The sequence below is a fragment of the Larimichthys crocea genome, chromosome IV (genome assembly GCF_000972845.2).
Source record: "Larimichthys crocea isolate SSNF chromosome IV, L_crocea_2.0, whole genome shotgun sequence".
Taxonomy (NCBI): domain Eukaryota; kingdom Metazoa; phylum Chordata; class Actinopteri; family Sciaenidae; genus Larimichthys; species Larimichthys crocea.
The window spans coordinates 2,114,287-2,135,286 of NC_040014.1; positions in this window are offsets into that span (position 1 = coordinate 2,114,287).

Below are 21,000 nucleotides of genomic sequence, written 5' to 3' on the forward strand. Positions count from 1 at the left end.
TCTTCCAGGCAATATTTACCTGCATATAAATCAAAGATTTTACACAACAAAGATCAGAGCAGCCACTGATGTACTGTTTGTACTGTTTAGTGATGGATACAAGGACATAAGCTTCCTGTTGGGCAATAGTTACAGCTGTTGTAAAATGTGATAATGGAACTATTTACTGTAATAATTCACAAGCTTAAAGCTTTAAAAATAGACATGTAGCAAGAAACGGCCTCAACAGTTATGGCCTTGAATCCTGTAGATTGTATTTCGACAATAAGATGCTATTAATCATTAGCTTCATTTACAACTACAGTTAGGTCCAAAAATATTTGGACAGTGATAGAATTTTCTGAACTTTGACTCTGTACGCCTCCACACTGGATTTGAAATTAAATAACCGAGATGCAATCGAAGTGCAGAATTTCAGCTTTAATTTAATGGGTTAAGCAGCGTTTTTATACACAGTTACGTTGTTCCAGAGGCTCAAAAGTAATTGGACAAATTAACGTATTCATAAAACGTTCAAGAAACCTCTGTAGACAATGGTTGCTTGAAGTCTAGAGCCCATGGACATCACCAAATTCTGGGTCTCCTAATTTGTGATGTTTTGCCAGGTTTTTATTGCAGCTGTCTTCAGTTGTTGTGGGTCATTCTACCTTAAGTTTTGTCTTCAGCAATTGAAATGCATGCTTGATCGGGTTGAGATCAGGTAACTGACTTGATCATTTAACTTCTTTGTCTTAAAAAAAAAAATCCTTAAAAATGTTTGAATTGAATTTACCAAACTGTTGATGTGGCCACTCCTAATGTTCCTGCCATCTCTCTGGATTTTCTCTTTCCAAATGTGAATGTCACACCTGGAATCAACTCCAGACCTTTTACGTGCTTAATTCATGATAAAATAATAAAAGAATAGCTCACATCTGTTCACGAAACAGCTTTTGAGTCAACTGTCCAATTACTTTTGGTCTCTTGAAAAAGAGGGAACTACATATTAAAGATCTGTAATTCCTAAACCTTTTGTCCAATTTGGATGTGAATAACCCCGAATTAAAGCTTGAATATTTTAATAAAACAACCAAAACAACAAAACTTGTCTCAGTGTCCAAATATATATGGACCTAACTGTATGTTGTGTTTGTGTTGTGCACAAAGAATTCCATTATCTGTAAATATCAATATACCAATATGTGATACCAACCATAGAAACAACTCAATCTTCACAGCGTAGAGAAAACATCACTAGCTGTTGCTGTTCAGGGTTAGGGTTTGAAGCTTTGGATCTCTTATTATTTCCGATGTGGGCAGAATGCTAAACTTTCATTCAAAGCATCAGTACTTCTCTAATTGCTCATCATTATCAGATGGGCAACAACAATCCTCCGCGTTTCAGCTATTAAAGTCAGACTAATTTGTGTTATGGGTATGGAAAATTGTCCGACTGCCCTCTGATGTCTGCGCTCTGAGTTCAGTTAGGGTCTCTATCGTTCCACAGGGGACCTGACATAAAATTGTTTTGATGAAATCCATCATCACTTTCTGTAAGCTCCTCTGATGAGAATGAACAGAAGTTCCTCAGAGTGAATTTATGGGTGTAACATTTTCAGCCATTAGACAGCAATCTATGGCTCAGCTATTGGATCTGTGAAAGGAAAGTTGTCTGGTGTAACTAAGGAACTTTTGAAGAAAAACATCCAAATAACATCCCTGCTACAAGAAATCCATAAGAAATACATTACACCCTTTCTTAATTCAATACATTTACAGGTTTACAAGTGTATTGGTCTGGTGCAACCATGGATGTACTTACAGAACTGGATACCCAACAGAAAGATGCCACTTAAGTCCATTGTGGACATACATCAACATAACATCATTACTTGCAGTTTGAGGTGTCCTGTCAGACGTCTTGCAGAGAATGCTTTTTGTGCCACAAGAGAATTTTTTCACTGCAATTCAACAAGTGGCCACTGCGAAAAATCGGAAGCAAGGCTGAGCAATAGCGCCATATAAAGGCCATATTAACACATCCATGGGTGTAACCAGTAGATTATGGTGGCTAAAGTTAGTTACCTTTGTGATTGTGTAACTAATGAAACTTCTCTACATTCTCCATTATCTCATAATTGCCACTTGTGGCAACAGTTTTAAAACGTATTCAAAGTGGCTAACAGTAGAGGCAAGTAAGAAGTTAAATATCTCGCCCTGGAATGTAGAGGAATATGCTAGTCTTCCAAAATAGTATCTCAAGCTTGTACGTGTGTCGTAGTACAGTGTATATACAGGTATAGAGTATACCCACACATGTTTTAGTCAGAAATGGGTCTACTGACTTCTAAATCCTATTGTAAATTAGCTTTCCTCTGATGCCATGTGTAGGAAATGTTCACACAGTAATGTTAACATGACAAACAAAGGTCATCATTGATCTGATCTGATCAGTGGATACAGAGACAACTTTTCTACTTTACCGAGAACGCAAGAACACATCTGTGTTAATGATGTCTCATTATTTAGATGACGGCAGAAACAGCAGGAAACGTTGGGTTCAATCTAACAGGTATTTAATACAGCTATGTGAGAGTCAACAGTAAGTAGTGAAGCTGATATCAGTGAGATAAAATTACAAACAGTAACTGGATTATACGCATGCATTGTTTCCTGTGAATCGCCTGTTTGTGGAGGAAATTTAAATCCAGCGTGGGTAGCAATGGAAAATACCATATAGAGTCTCAGTAAAAGCCAGTTTCATTTGGTTTTAAAGAAATAGAAGAAATGCTGTACATTACAATCAGATTATGTGTAACTGAAAATAAATAAATAAATAAATACAAATAAATGAATGGATTATTAATAAACCTTCTTAAAAGTCAGGACGGTGTTTGAATTGTGTGAATGTCCTATTTTAACATCACAACACACAGATAGAGATAGTGGATGGATGGATATATTGATATGTGATTATGTGATTAATTACAACTAATAAAATAATAATTTTTGTTCATTTGCATCGGAACATCACACAATCCGCATTTTTGGATTTATGTAATCACATAGGCAGAGTAATCTCTTCATTGATCTGCTCATTACAAGGGTGTAATTGTTTCTGAATTTGTACTTAATTGCTTTCACAGCAAACCTTATCTACAGTACAAATCTCCATTAATTCCGTTTATACAGTATAAAATAAACAATTTAATTTCGTTTCCATGCAACGTTTACCTGCTTATCTCAGATCTCTTGTTTTCATTAAAGATTTTACCCAACAAATCTCAGGGCAGTGACTGAAAAGTAATTTTGAGAGTGTGACTCCAGCAAATGGAGATAAATCATGTACATCACTTTGAAATGTTGTTCTTGTTATGTTCTGAGATGACAATTTTCCCCTCAGGGACAAAAGAGGTTACTCTACTCTACTCTAAAAGGTTGTCGGGGGACGTTTATCAGTTGCACAAGATTAGGCATGGAGACTCAGTTCAGCTATTGTGTTTAATGGTTTGATGTTGTCTTTGAAAAAAAAATGAAAACAGAATTTGAAATTGCATGCTGTTTGCAGTTCTCTGACTTCAGCTGCTTACTGTGAACATGTCAACATCATTTTGTATTCAGCGTGAGTAATGATGAACATTTACATAAATACCAGAAAATGGTTGGTCACATACATTATACATGATTTAAAACACACTTTGGACTCAACATCAATCAGAAAAAGGACATGTTCCGAGTTGAGCACTGGACATGTGTCGGATACAATAACTTCAACTTGAATGTAATTCTAACTTAACGATCAAACCAAGAATTGGCCACCAAACAACCCTTTGAAGAAGTGAACGGCCAATCAGTCGAAAGGGTAAAAAGGGAGCAGAGCAGACACACACACACACACACACACACACATATATATACAGTGTATTATGACATTTTCACAGTAGAAATAACTATTAAAATAAAACGGTAAAAATCACTGAAAGGTATTTTTTCAAAAACAGCTTTGGGATTTCTTTATATTCCTTTGATATTGACTCGAGAAAGAATTTGTCATTTGTTATGTTTCATCTTCAACTTTTGTGACAACTCTCTACTAATTCATGAGATACATATTTAGCCATAATTATACGTGCTGTACAACCAAGGTGTAACATGTATAAATGTAAATGTTTTGATGGAAACATACACAACTGCAGATAAGAGCAAGTAGACAGACTTCTCTGTGCAATTACCAGCCTGTTCAGGCTATGCACACCAGCAGGCATAGAAACTGGACCTATTCCAGTTGAGGGTTAATGGTCTTGACTTATACAAAATTGGTACCTGACATTCAGTAAGAGTGAAAGTGAAAGTTTTATGCTTGAAGGGATTTATAGCAGCAGGCCAGGACCTGACCAATCAGCAGCAAACAAACTGTAGACACACACAGAGGAGCTATAAGATAACCCGTTTTGGCACACGACTGCAATTTTGTTGGCTTCAGTGCTTTGGCACCTTTATGTTTGTGAGAGCTGCTTCAGTGAGCTGCATCAAAGCCAACTTACAGAGTTACCAAGTTACTGCTTCTGCAACAGTTAATTATGCGTTTTAAAATGTGACAACAGCAATAAAAGTTTTGAAGCGGAGTTTAGGACAATTATGAGTTTATTATTTATAGATTAGTAAGCGTAATTTCACCCTCTGTACCAAAAACCACTTTGTAGCCTATTATACAACACTTAGCTCTGACTATTTCTTGAGTGCTGATATAAAGCATAGCAGCACTGGGACTTTACAGGTGTTGTAATATTAAAGTTACATTAATGGTCATCATCTGCATCTAACAAACAAATAATCTGTTGTCACTAATAAATATGAACTAATAAATGGAACTTGTAGAACTGTACTCAAGGCAGTGCTGTTATACAACAATAACATATATTAATATTAATATATTACACATTTAAAAGAAAAAAAAAAGGTAATTACGAACTATGAATCAAGAATAAACAAGAATGAAGGAGTTAAAGGGAAAGTTCAGGTTTTTGGATGCCTAGTCAGTATGTTACCTACAGTAGACAGTGCAGGGTTGTGCACTGTGTATTATGCTGCAGATCTGAGGGAAAGTTAAAGTGGCGAGAACAACTACGCTACAAACATAACCCTTATATAACATAACATAACCCTTTAAAGAGGTTAAGGATGCACTAATCAATATTTTTAGATTAACAATGGGTCAAATCCCAATGAAACAGAGTGAACAATCAGCTAATTCTGCTCTTCCTGCATTTTAGCATCTTTGAGCTGAATGTTTTGGTTATCCAGCCTGCAACATGACTGTTTTGGTTCACTTTCCCTACTTTCATAAAACACCACATCCAGCCATAGAAGGCAGCAATAAAAAAAGCTCTGATAAACCAATGAACGCTACCTGTTCTGCAAACAGCAGACAGCCAAAGTTAGCAACAAGCTGATGAAAATAGCGCAGCATTTAGCAACTAACGATCTGGACATTTTCCTCAGAAGTTGGTGGAAACCAAGCCTGGATTTAATATGCTAATGCAGTAAGAATTTGATGTTACTGATGGCAAACACAGATGGGCAGGAGTATAATAACCGTGCTCTTTTGCCCAGATGGCACCAAACCCACACAAGGCCTTTGACTGCTGCTCGAAAATGAACAATAAGAGGCTCTTCTTAAAAAGTGGTGAAAATCTCTCCCATTGAAGCATCAAGGAGACACTGCAAGAAAGCTCCCACTGTGAGAGTTAAAGTCAGCAAACTGTGGATGTAACGTGACATATTTTCACCTCCCTGGTCAAGACAATTCTCTGGATATCTCTATGTCTTTCTTTTTTACAGGTTTAGTCTATTTTCGTATCTTGGTATGGTCACAGTGCATCGTGCATTGTGCTCTACTGTATGCAGCTCCTCACTATAAATTTATTTTCCCAGGACGATATCATTTTGAACAGGAAGAAAACACAAACAGACACACAATAGACAAAAGGTTTAAGAAAGGAGCGAGTGGTTGGGTTTCAGTCCTTGGAGCAGAAATTGCTTGTGGGCGTTGCAAAAGAGAAGTATTGGCTGTGATAAGACAGCAATCTCATCCAGCATTTTGGCAGAAATATGACTGATTCATTGCTGCTTTTGAAAAGCCGGTAAAGGTTTCTATGCTTGTGGGAAACCTTGGGTTGTCTTCTGTCTGTGCCCTTCTTTTTAAAAGGTCACAGAGCTGAGAGGATCTTACAAAGAACTAAATGAACCGCTGAGGCAGTTTTACTTCACCATTGACGCTCTGAAGTGGAAGAACGACCGATGCTGACATTATAATGACATTACTAGTGATTTTCTATTTATCCTCCTGAGGGCAAAAAGGTCAAAGGTCAGGTTGTGGAGACTTGAGTGTCCTGCCTAATATAACAGCATGATGCATAGATATAGGTTACTGCATCAGGTCAAGTAAATCATGAAATATGCTTAAAATAAGAACTCAGAAATAATAATCTGACTTTATGTCTTGTAAGAATCAAACAATTTCATGAAATGAAGAAACATTTCAGCAAAGTTCAATTTTTAATGATTTTCAACATTTGTTTTTGAGGGGATATTTTTTATTTCCAAGAAAAAATAGTTTTTGTTTTTTTATTTACAATGCTGCATTATTAATCAAGTTTAATAAAACAGAGATACATTAAATTCAACTCTCCTGTGGTCCATTACCCAAGCTCATTTCAAACTTGACTTATGCTCATGAGGAATGTGTTTACTAAAGACCTGAGGTACTGTGTGTTGCGCTGGAGTTGAATAGATTCAATAACCTCAAGCTCCAAACAAACACGCATGCTGGTCAGAAAATATTCCTTGGGTGATATCAAAGCGCCTCCAAAACAGAATCCGGTATTTGACTCTGGTGATTCAGAACGCTCTACGGATGACTTCTCACACTTGTGATAAAAGTATTGAACTGCCTGCTTGCTCGCTTCCTTCAGGGCGTACAGAAATTTCTAAATTTGGACAAGCGAGCTCCAGCTAGGGTTACAGGAAATTAGAAAGCTGGCTGTAGTTTTGTAGAGATAAATGATCAGTACTTCTATCAGGGATCTAATGTGTTGCCGTAATCATGTCTTTTTCCAAGAAAGGTGAAAATCCCATTGATGCATTGCCTTCTTAATTCCATGCATTACGCTGTGTTTCTAAAGACAAACATCATTAAAAATATAAATAAATGCATCCGAGAAAACAGTTTGCATCTGCAGTTATTGAAGTGATATTGTACATTTTCAAAAGTAAGTCTCCTGAACTATCATGTATAACACAGAGTGATGACTCAAAAGCCTGACTCCTGGGTTACTTTGTCAAGAAATGAGGCATAGATCTGCAACAGGGCGCAAACAAGTCCAAAAGGGCACAGACAAGCAGACAAAAAACGAAAAAGGGCAGGCATGGGTCAAAAAAACAAGTGAGGCGAGATAATAGGACAGGAAGGCTTGATGCAGCTTGGACAAGGAGGTATAGCTACAGGGCACATGTGCTGAGGGGTTGATGAGAGAATCCGGAGCAGGTGTGCTGATGGTGACAGGTGGTAATAGGTACCCTGACAGTTTAGGACAGGAAAGGAATGGCAGCTTCTGAAATTGGCTTTCTTCACCAAATATGTTTTGACACATTAGAAAAAGCACAAGTGTAAATAATAAAATCAATGATGGTGGAATTCCATTCAGCTGCTTTACTTTCAAGGTCCGAGTATTGTGCATGTTGGCTCAATGTCATGACTTTTGAAATCATTTCACCGTTGCAGAAAAAGAAAAAATTTCAGTATAAAATCCTGAAAGTTTAAATTTGTGGCACACTCCTCTCGTCTTGATGTTCCAATAAAATCAAACATGTTACATGAACAGTGTCAAAAACTAATACTACAGGGTACATAAAGACAGGATCCGGTGCTGTGGTAAAAAACTCAGGGGGTACATAAAGACAGGATCCGGTGCTGTGGTAAAAAACTCAGGTTTTCCATTAATTTGAATGGGTTAGTGCATACACAAATGCTTCTCTACTGCCTGGGATACATAAAGCAGCACCATCTTCTCTAAACCCCAGTTTTAAAAAACAAATAAAAATAAGATCATTGATTTAGATATGATACTCTACTTGTTTTGTTTATTTCATGTACCCAGCATGTGTGGCTTGCAATTTACACTGCAAAATAGAGACACAAAGATGTTTCCTTTGGTTTTTGTCCAGTGTTTTTGAAGAGAGACAGAGAGGATTGAGGGCACAAGAAAGTATCAGGTCTCTTGGACTGTAGAGAAGGAGGAGAAATTGGTCGAGTTGTGGAGTGAGCAAGAGTGCCTCTTTGAAGTGTCCTCCAATTTGTACCACGATCGAGTGGAAACGGGAAAAAAGTGGACAGAAATTGTTGCAGCCCTTGAAAAGCACACATAAGGACAGCTGTGGCTTTCTCTTGCAATGTTCAACAGTTTTTCTTCTTGTAAATATCCACCAGGTACGGCATGGGAAATAATTTCAAAATGAAAATAGTTGTAGTCTTAAATAGTGACCCTGCAAGATCCTCAGTCTTTGCAAAAAACCTAAAGACTGTGACTGCTGACATATTGTCTTTAGATGTGAGAGGGTGTCATTACGGGGGTGATTGAACTAGAACAGAGTCATCGTTAATGTTATATTAGTAACATCTGCACTCTCATCATCTTACTATGACATGTCAAAATTTAGATATTGTCAGTGCACTATTATTAGCCTCTGCCATTGAGTGACCAAATTGAAATTTGTGCTCTATATATTATCATCAAATATTTACAGTACAGCTGTCAGTAATGATGCAAATATGGTCTCAATGTACTGCTTGCTATAGTGTTCTCTATTATGTAAGGAATAGTTTAAGTGAAAGAGGATGAGTGATTTCAGACACAGGTTAGGAGTCTACATCTGCATGCTAACATCTATCATGGTTTTGGGTTTCCTGTTTTATTTTGTAATTCTGTCCTCCCCTTGTGTCTGTAACTTCCTGCCAGTTGTCCGCTCCATCCTGATAAGTATTACCTGTTTGATGTTGCCCTTGCTTTCACTTGTGTATTTAGTCTGTGTGTTCCTTGGTTTCAGTGTCAGTTAGTCTTCATTCTCTGTTCAAGTGTTCCTCGTGTTCGGATTTAACGACTTTGTTTTTTTGGACGCCCTGCCTGTTTAATGGACTTTGGATGAAGCCTGCTCTCTTGTGGATTTCTTTACTTGTTTGGACTGTTTTCTGAGCCTGCCATCCATAAAATGCATAAGCTTTTTGTACATTTACTTTTGCAATAATAAACCATTGATCTGCACCAGTTCAGCCACTGATTCTACATTTGTGTCCTGTTTCTATGTGATATGGGTCAAATATGTAGAAACGTATTGGATTTGTAATGGACATTTCTTTTTGCACACAAAGTAGGCTATGCATTACACCTGCATCGTGACTTTAAAACACAACACACAAATCATTCTGTTTACTTTTTTCTTCCCTCATTGATGTCCAATTTCACTCCTTCAGTTGCAGCATGTCAGAAGGAGCCATGACTGAACCTCCTGTGACATGTGTGAATGACATGACATGACTGTGATTCTCTTTGGATCTGCCTGTGGGTACCACCTTTGACCAGTGTCTATAGTTTAAAATGAGTCAGATGGTGGGATGAGTGATATAGTGTTACATTCGTGATTGCACTAGACTCTGCTTACATTGGATAATACCGGTGGTTGCTTGAAAGTGCTCAGATTAGATTACTGAGTTTGAGTCGGATTGGTGAAGGTTTATTGATTGTTATACTGACCGTATAAATGAACTACATTATAGCGCTCCTTATCTCGGATATACTGTAAGTACCCTTTTTACCAGACCACTGAGTGGACTGATCCGACTGAATGTCTGGCACTGACTGACTGACTGACTTCCCACTGTTGAAATGGTCATGCATAAGATGAAGGCGTGCAGCAGGCTTCAGGCCAAAATATATGAACATTTATCTTTACTGTTTGATGTGGGGGGTTGAGAAGAGGAATATCATACAGCTTGCTATCATACAGGCCCTCTGGAAATGCAAAGTTTTCTGTATGTGGACTGTCATTGATGTTATTCACTGGGTACACCACTTATGGAGAAACCCTTGTAGCAGAAAAGTATGGAGTGTATGAAGACATACAGACCAAGACGGGGAAGAAAGATTAAGAAAAAGCAATTGGATGTTCAGTCAGAAACGTTAAACTCTTATCTTAAGATGCACGTATTTTCTGTATTGTAGCAACAGCCTAATCCGATCAGACAAATAAATGAGCTGACATAGATGTTTAACAGTGGGTGTGTGACAAGTTTCCTAAATAAATCAAAGTAGTTGGAGCTGGCTGTTGCTGACTTCAATTTCCATCAATTAATATAATAACATTACATGCAGTGTTCAGTAGGTGTACAACTAATGTAATATTACAGAGGCTTTTGCATGCAGACCCATGGGGGAAATGTCATATCATACGCAATGGATTGCAGAGCACATGTAGTTCAAGAGAGCACTCCAATCCATATTGTTTGCTAAGCGCACACTGTGAGTTAATACATCACCCAATAATGCCAGAGGAATCTACAACCAACATTTCCTGTGGTTACCAGAGTGGACAAGCACAACAAGCACTGTGAGGAAGGAGCAAACAGGCACGAACTGTTTGTGAGATGCTGTGCTATGGCGGGCTGGGTAAACTATGTGGAAACCTGCTTTTGTTGGTATGCAGAAGGTTCTTAAAAATGCACATTTTACCCAAACTATCCACCGGTAGAAAAGGATCTTTTCTTTCTTTTCTTTTCTTTTTTACTGTTTAAGAGTTTGCTCAGTCCTTGGAGGGAAGGAATCTCACCTGGCCAATATGACACTGATGCTGTTGCTATCTTTTGGCAAAAATAAAATGAACCTTTTGCCTCATTCAAATGGATGTTCTTGGATATGCTTGCTTTGACTGCCTGTCTATCATGCTGGCAGGCTGAAAACTCTTGAGCTCCACAAAGTGAAGAGACATCCCCTGAAAGGAAATTAGTCTTGTTTTTTGCAACCAACAACACCTGTGAGATGCACGATCCCACACGGAACACACAAATATGAATTGCAAATGAAAGCAATTACACAGCAAAACTTTAGGGTTGTTTAACTTGTTACTTTCCCCCCAGCTGCCAGGTATCCAACAAATTAGTCTCAGCTGTCCCTCTTTCTTCCTCTCTGGGGGAATATCTTTCTTCTCCATGACTTCTGAGATCGCAGGCACATACACAAACATAGATCCGAACACTTTTCAGATGCTTCTCTACTACATAAAGCAGTGTCATCTTTTCTAAACTCCAGTTTAAAAGGACCAAATAAAAATATATAATTGATTTAGATACGACGAACCGATGGACCCAGAGAGCATTCAGGGAGTGGTTAAAGAAAAAAAAGGTTGAACAAAAAAGGTGAATCTCGAATATTATGCAAAATAGACTAAATACTAAGATAGGTGGTAGCTTATTGGTTGGTTGTCCTGGTTCTACCATACAGCTGCAAAGTAGCCATTGATGCTCATCCCAAAAAATGCTCCCAGAGGCACCTTGCTGAAAGGAAATGAAAGGAAATAAGAGAAAACTAAATTTTTTGTTAATTAAATTACTGCGGAGATTCTAAAATAGTCGGAGCACATCTCTTTCGTGGATAACTTAAGTATTGTTTTTTGTGTGTTGGTGCAGGTAGTTCATGTTTGCTTGCTCTGATTATACAGTGTTGACTATAAAAAGGAGGCTACAACCATGCTAGCGGATTCATTTAGCACAATGTCAGTGTGTTAAGATGTTCACACTGACAATGTTGACCTGCCTGTTTAAGGCTTACCATGTTCACCATATTAGTTTAGCATGCTAGCATGCTCACATTCTGTTTAGATTTATGTATGAAGTCAACCAAAATTTTGGACAAATTGAAATTTTACCTCAAGGGTAGCGATCACCAACATTGGTATAATTCTTCCTGAGGAGAGACGTAAGTGTCTGCTCTCAGTTTTATGGCAGTCTGCCCAGTCGTTGTCAAAACTATAAACGCGAACATCATTGGGATTCTTCATATGAAAACCATGAATATCTGTGCAAACCTTTGTGTCAAGATATTTTACTGGATAATTGAATATTTAATTGATATTTTAGTCTGGACCAACTGACTTTTGCCATCCCTATACAGCCACAATGCTAGCATAGTTAAAAACATAAAAGCATGTTTTAAGATAGAAACACAAACATTTATGGTTGAATCCAATTTACAGAACTGAGCACTGAGCGAGATGATTAAACATTTAGAATCCCTCAGTTGGGAACGTTTGAAAAAGTATCTCTTCAAAGCTTGCTGCCTAGATATTTATACTGATTGGATTGCCAGTTTTTCAGTGGAGTTAGGTTTTTGCAACATTCCCAGAGTGAGCGGGATATTCTCACTTATACCATTTAAATCTGTGATGTCTCTCCCTTGCATGTCTAATCTTCGCATGTTTGCATATCTAAAACCTGGAGCGATGAGCTCTGGCCCTCTCAGCAGCACTGACAGCTGTGAGGCATATGCTGCTGTGGTTGTGGCAGATGCCAGAAACGCAATGACACATCTACTGGATGCCGCTCGATTTTAAAGACACTTCCACTGCCAACACAGACTCAGAATCAGTGCTGTTAAGTTCTTCCACTGGGAAATTTACATTTAGTCATTTAGCAGACGCTTTTATCTAAAGCTTTGGATTGCTTTGAAGAAACGGGTGGCAGAGCCAGGCGTCGTTCATTGGAGGAGCGCAACGGTCATGAGGTAGCATATGCCTTTTTAAGAGCATTCAAGTAGGTAGGAGACAACTTTGTAGGCGAGCATCAGCGATTTGAATTTAATGTGGGCTGCAACACTAGGCCAGTGCAGCTCGATGAGCAGCAGGGTGACATATGACCTTTTGGGTTGGTTGTAGACCAGACGTGACGCCTCATTCTGGATCATCTGAGGGGGTTTCACTGTGCAGGCTGGCAGGTCCGTAAGGAGGGCATTACAGTAATCTAGTCCTGAGATGCTGACAGCTTGTGTCAGGAGTTGAGTAGCATGTTGAGTCTTGTAAGGTCAGATTTTTCTGATATTGTAAAGTGCAAAGTGGCATGACCGGGAAACTGAGGTGACATGATTGGAAAAGGTTAGTTGGTCATCAATCATAACCTCTAAGTTTCTCACCACCCTGGTGGGGGCAAGACACAGGGTGTCAGTTTTGATGTCAATGTTGTGGTGTATTGTTGGTTTAGCTGGGAGGACCGGCAGTTCAGTTTTTGAGAGGGACATACAGACACTACATTCCTCACTGAAAATGAAACTGTGCAACAAGTAATTAACAGCTTTAAAATTGTGACTGTGTTTCTGTTTTGTGTTTTGCATATGGAGGACCCTGATTGTCTGTAATAAAGAAAACAACTCTAGACTCATTTAATATTTTTCCATTATCCCATTGTCATTTTCACTCATTTGGGTGTGTGGCAAATGCTTTTCTCATTTTGGATTCTTCCAGCACCCAGACACATTTACGCTCCCACAGATTTCCGTCTCATTGATTACAAACTGCATCACATTTGTATGGCTGTTGGTGTACGGTAGGATTTTTTTGCTCTGATATTATTTGCTATCTTATTGAATATGTAGTGACCATCCATAAACTAATTTTCACAATTATAAGAACAGTATTTTCCTCTTGATGGCCCCAGCCAAAAAAGATAGAAGTAAAACTTGCAAATTATATGATCACAACAATAAGACAAGTCAATAAGCCAGCTGCATCATCTTAGTCTGACTTTTATCTTTTCATTTTGAGTACCTTAAGGGTATCGAGAAAGGAAATGATACAATGATACACAACAGAGAGGTGAAAGGAGAAGAGCCCATGACAAAGTAATCATTGGGGCATTGAAAGGATTGGCTGTTGAGTGGAAAAGAACACATTAAGCTAATGGATGAAGCTAAAGGACTACTCTTCAACCCCCACAGCCTCCAAACACCATCTACAACCTCTGCACACTAATGTATCATCCAGCCAAGGCGTGCTAGACAATTGTTGTAGTCCTTAAAAGACTAGGCAGGATGCTTTTTATGGGTGCTTTTTGGAAGAGAATACTCTTCAGAAGATCCATACCAGCTATGGACTGAAGCATTATAGAAAAACAGTAAATCAAATGTCAGTATACCTGCAATGCAGTAATGCTATCATTAACCACAAAGTCAGAAAATTCTTCTGCTAAAGTCGTGCCGTAGTGTCAAGCTATATTTTCTCAAGAATTAGTTCAAGCACACCAAAACTTTCGACTTGTCGAAGGTGTACCCTGCCTCTTGCCCAAAGTCAGCTGGGATAGACTCAAGCTTGACCGTGACCCTAATGAGAAAAAGTGGTTACAGATAATGAACGGATGGACAGCAAAGCTTTCAGGAATGAAAACTGCTAAAGATCAATAAGTGACACCATCACCATACACTCTTGACTTCCAAGAACACACATTCAGGTGTTTTGTGATTAACACAGCCGTCACCAAACAAACTAACCATCACACTTCTGTGCAGCTGCAGATAGCTGCATGCAATTACTGCTATCGATCACTGAGCAGCAGGCTTAGAATTAGGTTGGTTTTTAAAAAAAGAAGAAAAACTTCAATATAGTTAAACTACTTTTGCAGCTTAGCTTGCTACAATTCTCTGTGGTGTAGCTTTTGTGTAATGAAGCTTCATTTAATATACTCTACACTTTCCAAATAGCTTGTTCAACGCTGCTTGTTTTTTAAAAAAATAATTTCGTCCTAGTTGGAGGCCAATTAAGAGGACAGAGTAGCTATCCTCACTCTCAGTAAAGACAAGGACAAAGACAGCATCATGAGACATTGTTATTTTAGAGCTGATGTGTGACAGCAGGGGCCTGATGGGATTCTGTAAACCGAGCAGAATTATTGATATGTGGTTGGTTTTAGTGACATTACCCATAGGGAAGGTAGATTCACCTTGATTCAAGGTGGGCTGACAGCAGGTTGTGCAACAGATATGCCACTGAAGCAGTTTCTCACAAAAGCTGTTGATTTAACCGTGACGGTGAATTGGGTGGGTTCATGGAAGGTAAACAACATTTGCAGCCAGACTTTGATGTGAGTTTTGTAGAGCTCATTTCATGACAGCTCCTCACTTCCTGTAACAGCCCTTGGTTTTGCCTACAGTGGTTAACCAGGTTGGGCAGCAGATGCAGAAAGGATTACATCCACACTGGCGTACTGAAACAGGATTCTGAATCAATGACAATGCTTGTCAGCTTTTACTGATGCAAAGGGGGGTGCACATATGTGATTATTGGACAGAATCAGAAAAATAGCCTGCTTTCTCTGCCCACTGTGATTAAAGGCAAGGTGCACTTTTCTCATCCAGCTGGCATGTTGTTAAAAGGCAGACGTGTTGGCTTTTAGAGTGATGCTCACCTTTTAGAACCACTGATGCATCAAAGAGTCAAAGGTCATGGAGAAAGTGGGTGTTAGTAAATGATTTTAGGTTTAGTTTGAAAATGGATGCTTATTTCCTCCTACCTCCTTTAAGTGCTCTTGAGATGTTGTGACATGGGTATAATGCAAAACGAATTTGAGTGCTACTGCAAGTAAACCTTTCAGAGAGCTCAGTCACGGTTCTGTAAAATAGAATTGTGTAACTACGTTTGAGCCGGCTACCTCCTGCTCACATTTGGCAGTCAGAATCTCTGCAGTGCAAAATCAAACAGAGCAGAACATCACCTGTTCAGTTTGACCTAAAAGTAAAGGGTCATGTTAGACCTTTTGCTTCTGCTTTCAAAATAAAAGTTGGGACAGTGGTGTTTTTTTAAGCACTAGATGGAGACAAAGACCTGTAACTGGTGTCTACTATCCTAAAAATCTAAACATGCCAATACTAAAATCACATTTTGTTGGAAAACAATTCATTAAAAACTATTACTAGCTATACTGTATATAAGTATATTAACTTTTAATAGGTTAGGGTTAGTAGTTGGAATTTATTTTCTTCCAAGATGGCGACAGCAGTATCGCAACAGCTCTTCAGAAACATATTGGTGACATCTCGGAGACTACGTCTATGTTAGTTACAATGTATGTTATGAATACACTTAAGGGATCAGTTGGATCACCAGGCATTGGTTAACCTTCAGTCTACAGTGGAGATCCACAATAACTAAAACTGTAGGTTAGAGGCATAACATAAGTATAACATAAGTAAGGTACATTTAACCAGTCATATGGCCACTCCCTCCCTACGAAGCTATATATTATCCTAAGCTGACTGTTTTTCCTTTGAGCGTGCTGTGATGTTAAAACATTGTCACGGTTTAGTAAGGCTGAAGCCAAATGCAGACACTAGACTGGCAAGTAAGGTGAAACAAGCCACCAGGAATGAGACAGGGAAAGTAGGTATAAGTCTCACAGACAGGCAGGTAAACGAACTGACTGCACTGGTACAAAACAAACTAGAGTCTAAGCCAGACATGTAGCACAAAACCACAGACAGACAGGGAAAAACAGGCAATACAGGGGAGGGAAACTGGGAACAAACACTGAGACATGGCGGTGGCCATGACAGGCATGATCCTGACAACCGGATGTGGGTTTGTCCCCGCTGCAAGTCAAAAATGGTTGGCAGGAAACCTTTTGTAATTTCAAAAGAAGGAAACTAAGACAGCAGACTCAGTTAGCAGTGTATGCATGATCAGGATTACACAATCAAATCAGAATATGTTAATTGTTGACTTGCTGACTGTGTAGCATTTGTTCTGTACTCTCTCAAATCTTTTGTTGTCAATGTACTTCCATAACTGGCAGACCGGAGCTTAGTCTTCCCCTCAGTGAACTATATTCATAATAAAATCCTTGTACTGGACAATGAGACCACCATGACCATGAGCGGTCTGGCACATTTGTATTATTACTGCAGCTATAGGCAGCCAGCGGACGACACAGATGGATGTGAGAGTAAAACAACATGGTGGAGGCTCTCTCACCTCAACCACTTATTTTCAGATGGGAGGAGGATCAATACAGTTGGGGAGATTTACTACAGCGAGGAGAAGAGACATCATTTACTCTGAGAGCAGGACAGTGTTTTTAGTGTTCTTGCTTCTACGTTGTTGAAAATATCTTTCTGAGTCAGAGAAAGCTTTTAACTCTGTTATTTCATCTTGTGATGATAATCACTACTGTTGATATTTTTTAGCACTAACTTAATAAAGTTAAATAAGTTACATAAATGCTTACACACAAAAAAAGATGAAGACACACATAAAGAGACTTTAGTCATTGTGGAATACTTATTTTCAATCGGAGTAGGGCGGGGTATCAAACTGCAGTAAGTGATAATTCTGGTAAATGATTCTGATTTAGTAAGTTTGATTTTTAAATCTTAGTTCATTGCTGCCCTTAGTTTTTGCAGGCCTTACACCAAAAGAATGATTCGCTGACAAATTTCCAATTTCGGTATAAAATCCTTAAAGTTTTGCTGGAGTTGTGGTGTGCTCCTGTCATCTCGATTGTTTGGTGTATGCTGGTTATAAAATTCAGTCTGAGCTTTAGTCAAATAAAATCAAACATAATATATTTAATATAATTAATATTACTGGAGCTTCTTAGTCTCAGCTCATGAAAAATAAGTGTCCCTAAGTGATGTGAAGATTGTCAACAACCTCTCTTGAGCATCAGAGGAAAGGAGGCGACAGGCAACACAGTAGTAAACATGGAGGGGACTGAGAGGAGGCGCAAGAATATGAAGTGTTGCTTCTCTTGGACTGTAGAGAAGGAGGAGAAATTGGTGTCTGGAGTTTTGGAGTGCCTCTTTTGACGTGTCCTCCAATTTGTTCCAAGATAGAGTGGACATAGAAAAGAAGTGGACAAAAATTGCTACAGCCTTCAGAATGCACACACAACCCTTTTTTTTTCTTGTAAATTTCCACCAGACGCAGGATGGGAAATAATATCAAAACGAATCTAGTCGTAGTCTAGTAATCACCCTGCAAAATCCCCATCATTTGCTAAATCTTATATTATATATTTATAGACTTACGACACATTATCTTTGTGAGAAGGTGTCAGACAGAACAGAACCACCAGAAACAGAAAACAAAGAAATTGTAGTTCAAAATGACTCAAAGACACGAGGTGAAATTGTTTAAGTGAGAGCAAAAAAGTCACACCTATTTTAGGTTTTGTGAATCTGAGGAAAAGGGAGAGAGAGACTTGAGGGAAATAACAGAAAGACCTACAGTTTGTGAACACAAACACACAGATACACTCACTCAAATATGGCTGGTGCATCTGTTGCTTCACTGTCCAGTTGGTCCTTGGCTGTGTAAAAGCCACTTAAGTCACATACCTATATTTGGTCATATATGTTGTTATTTATGTTCTGATATTATTTATGTATAAAATTAATGTTTATTTTGAATAGTGTATGGTAAAATGGCCACTACAGGGTGTTTAGGGCAAATAGACACAAACAGTTCAGCGGTCTGGTATGCGTAAATAGCAAAAAATCTCACTTCATATTCTGTCTGAACGCACATTGAGACTCTACCTGTCGTTTTTGCTCACTTGAAATTGTCACAGCCAACCATGTACTCCACTGCAGAGCAGCCTGATTATTTAGGGAACCGACTTGTTCACCAAAACAACATTCACCGCCTGAGTTTAGCTTGTGACAAGCAGATAACACGTCAGACAACATTACTGCAAAACTGTTCTTGTTGCAGACATCTAGGGGAAGATTTGGATGGTTGACAGCCTACATCAATAACCTGACATGACTGATTTAGGTCTTAAGTTAGCTTCAGGTCTATTTCTGTTTCTGTTTCTTCATCTATGACCATGAACTTTTTTCCATATCTCTTTGACAATATAAGCTACTATGATGAAATTTGTGTTTTGCTTTTGTGGGGAGGGGACTAATATGTTAATGGTGTGCTATCAGACATTCAAAGAATTCATGATATTTTCGTCTAGTGATGTGCAGTTCAGGCACGTTCTGGATGAAATATTGCAGATTTAGGCGGACGGGTCAAGTGACAAAGCAGCGTTTCAAGTCAGTTATTTATAACTTACATAGTCCACCTTCTATCTTCTCTTGCCCTCTTTCTGTCTCTTTCTCTCAAACACACACAGCAGGAGCACATCCAGTGAGTGAGGCTAAAATAGACTATAGACCAACAGATGTAGTAATATGTGAAGAATTCATCATTTGTGTCCATGGGTTAGTTCATATCTTCAATTAGAGGGTTATGCAACTGTTTTACTGATTTAACAATAAAGAACTCGTTTGAAGCTATTTGTCTGCTTGTCTGGCCTACATCTTTCCCCTGCTATACCACTGTGGGCGGGAGAAAAAAGAAAGAGAGTGCTCTGGACAGCTTCTAGCTGCTCCGAGCAGCAGGATCTTCTCCTTGGAGAGCGCTGTAGCAGTGTGCAGATAGATCTATAGACACACTTTATTTATAATTCAGCAGAAAGAAAAGCGAAATGCACAGTTTAATAAAATGTAATGATTTTTAGTGGACACGATTAGAGTTGACTAGAAATAAAAAAAATAAATGTAACTAAATTCTAAGCATTTTTCTCTGAAGACTAAAGCTGCCAAAAGGAACACTGAAAGATAGCCCACTGAAAGATGTTTAATATTACTGTCATTTCATAATCATAATAAATGTCAACATGCTACCCTGCCTGCTTTTGTGGTCCAGCCATAGACTGTATAAAACATGAACATAGTCTCTGTGTCACCCATAAGTTTCTGAAGAGCCGTTGGGAAGCTGAAGATGGCTCTGTCCACTGCCATCTTGGCAATCCTCCCTCCACCAGTCCCTTACTAATACAAAAATGCAAAGACATGAAGCGTGGGTGGACTGAATAAAGCCTGGTTGCTCCAATAAGCCACCTGTGATGGCACCCACCCACCGCCAATCAAAGAAATAATACAATATTATATAGTGCCTTCATATAATTTGAATGGGTGAGTTATATAGAAATTCATCTCCAGTACAGTTGTCATTAATGGAGAGTGATAAAGACCAAAACTGTTTTTTGTTCTACGCTGTAAATGTGTTTTTCTGCTGTGAAGTTGGACATTTTGTCATGGAGGCTTGTGGAGATTAGATTTCTTGGTAGCCATCCTCGAGTGGTCACTCAAGGAACTGCAGTTTTTTGGAACTTCCGCATTGGCTTCACCTCACAGCCACATTGGCTTCACCTCACAGCCACAGTTGCTACTTATTATCTTGTTTTAAGCAGTTTAAGTAACGTTGGTACTGACCCAAATGTGTCTCTGGCATCACAGACCTAAAAAAAATGTTGCCAACTTATCTGCCAAAAGCAGAAGTCATTTATACCTGACTTAATGTGCATGTTTTGAGGATATGCTGTGATTAGATTAGACACATCCATCATATGTTAACAGCAGACATTAACCTTTCCCTCAGCAGTTTGTCAAAAACATTATCCTGTCATTAACATTTGTTGCCATTTCTTCTATTGAGCAATATCCTGGCAAACACTTTAGACTGTGTTACTGCCTCAATAGCCTGTTTAAGTTATTCAACCCACCAGGCTAGAGAAAAAGTGCTTTTAAATTTTTATTGTTAACATGGTCGAACAGGTCCCTGACCACTTCCGGAGGTGGTTTGGGCGGTCAGTCTCCATTCTCAAGTGCATTTACATCTTTTGGTTTAGTGGTAACAATTCAGTCAGTTAAGTTGCATATTAATACCAAGTAAATGGGGTCACATTTGGAATGCACTAAAACACTCCTTTGCTAATGGTTTTAGACAGAAATATTTATTTGAAGCACTGTCTGATGCAGTACTGCTACTGTTGCTCTATGAGAAGATTGAATATTTAAAATAGCAGGATTATATATCTTAAAGCTGTGGATGCATGAACTATCTCACTCATGCTGGAAGAATTAAAACTAGAAAAAGTTG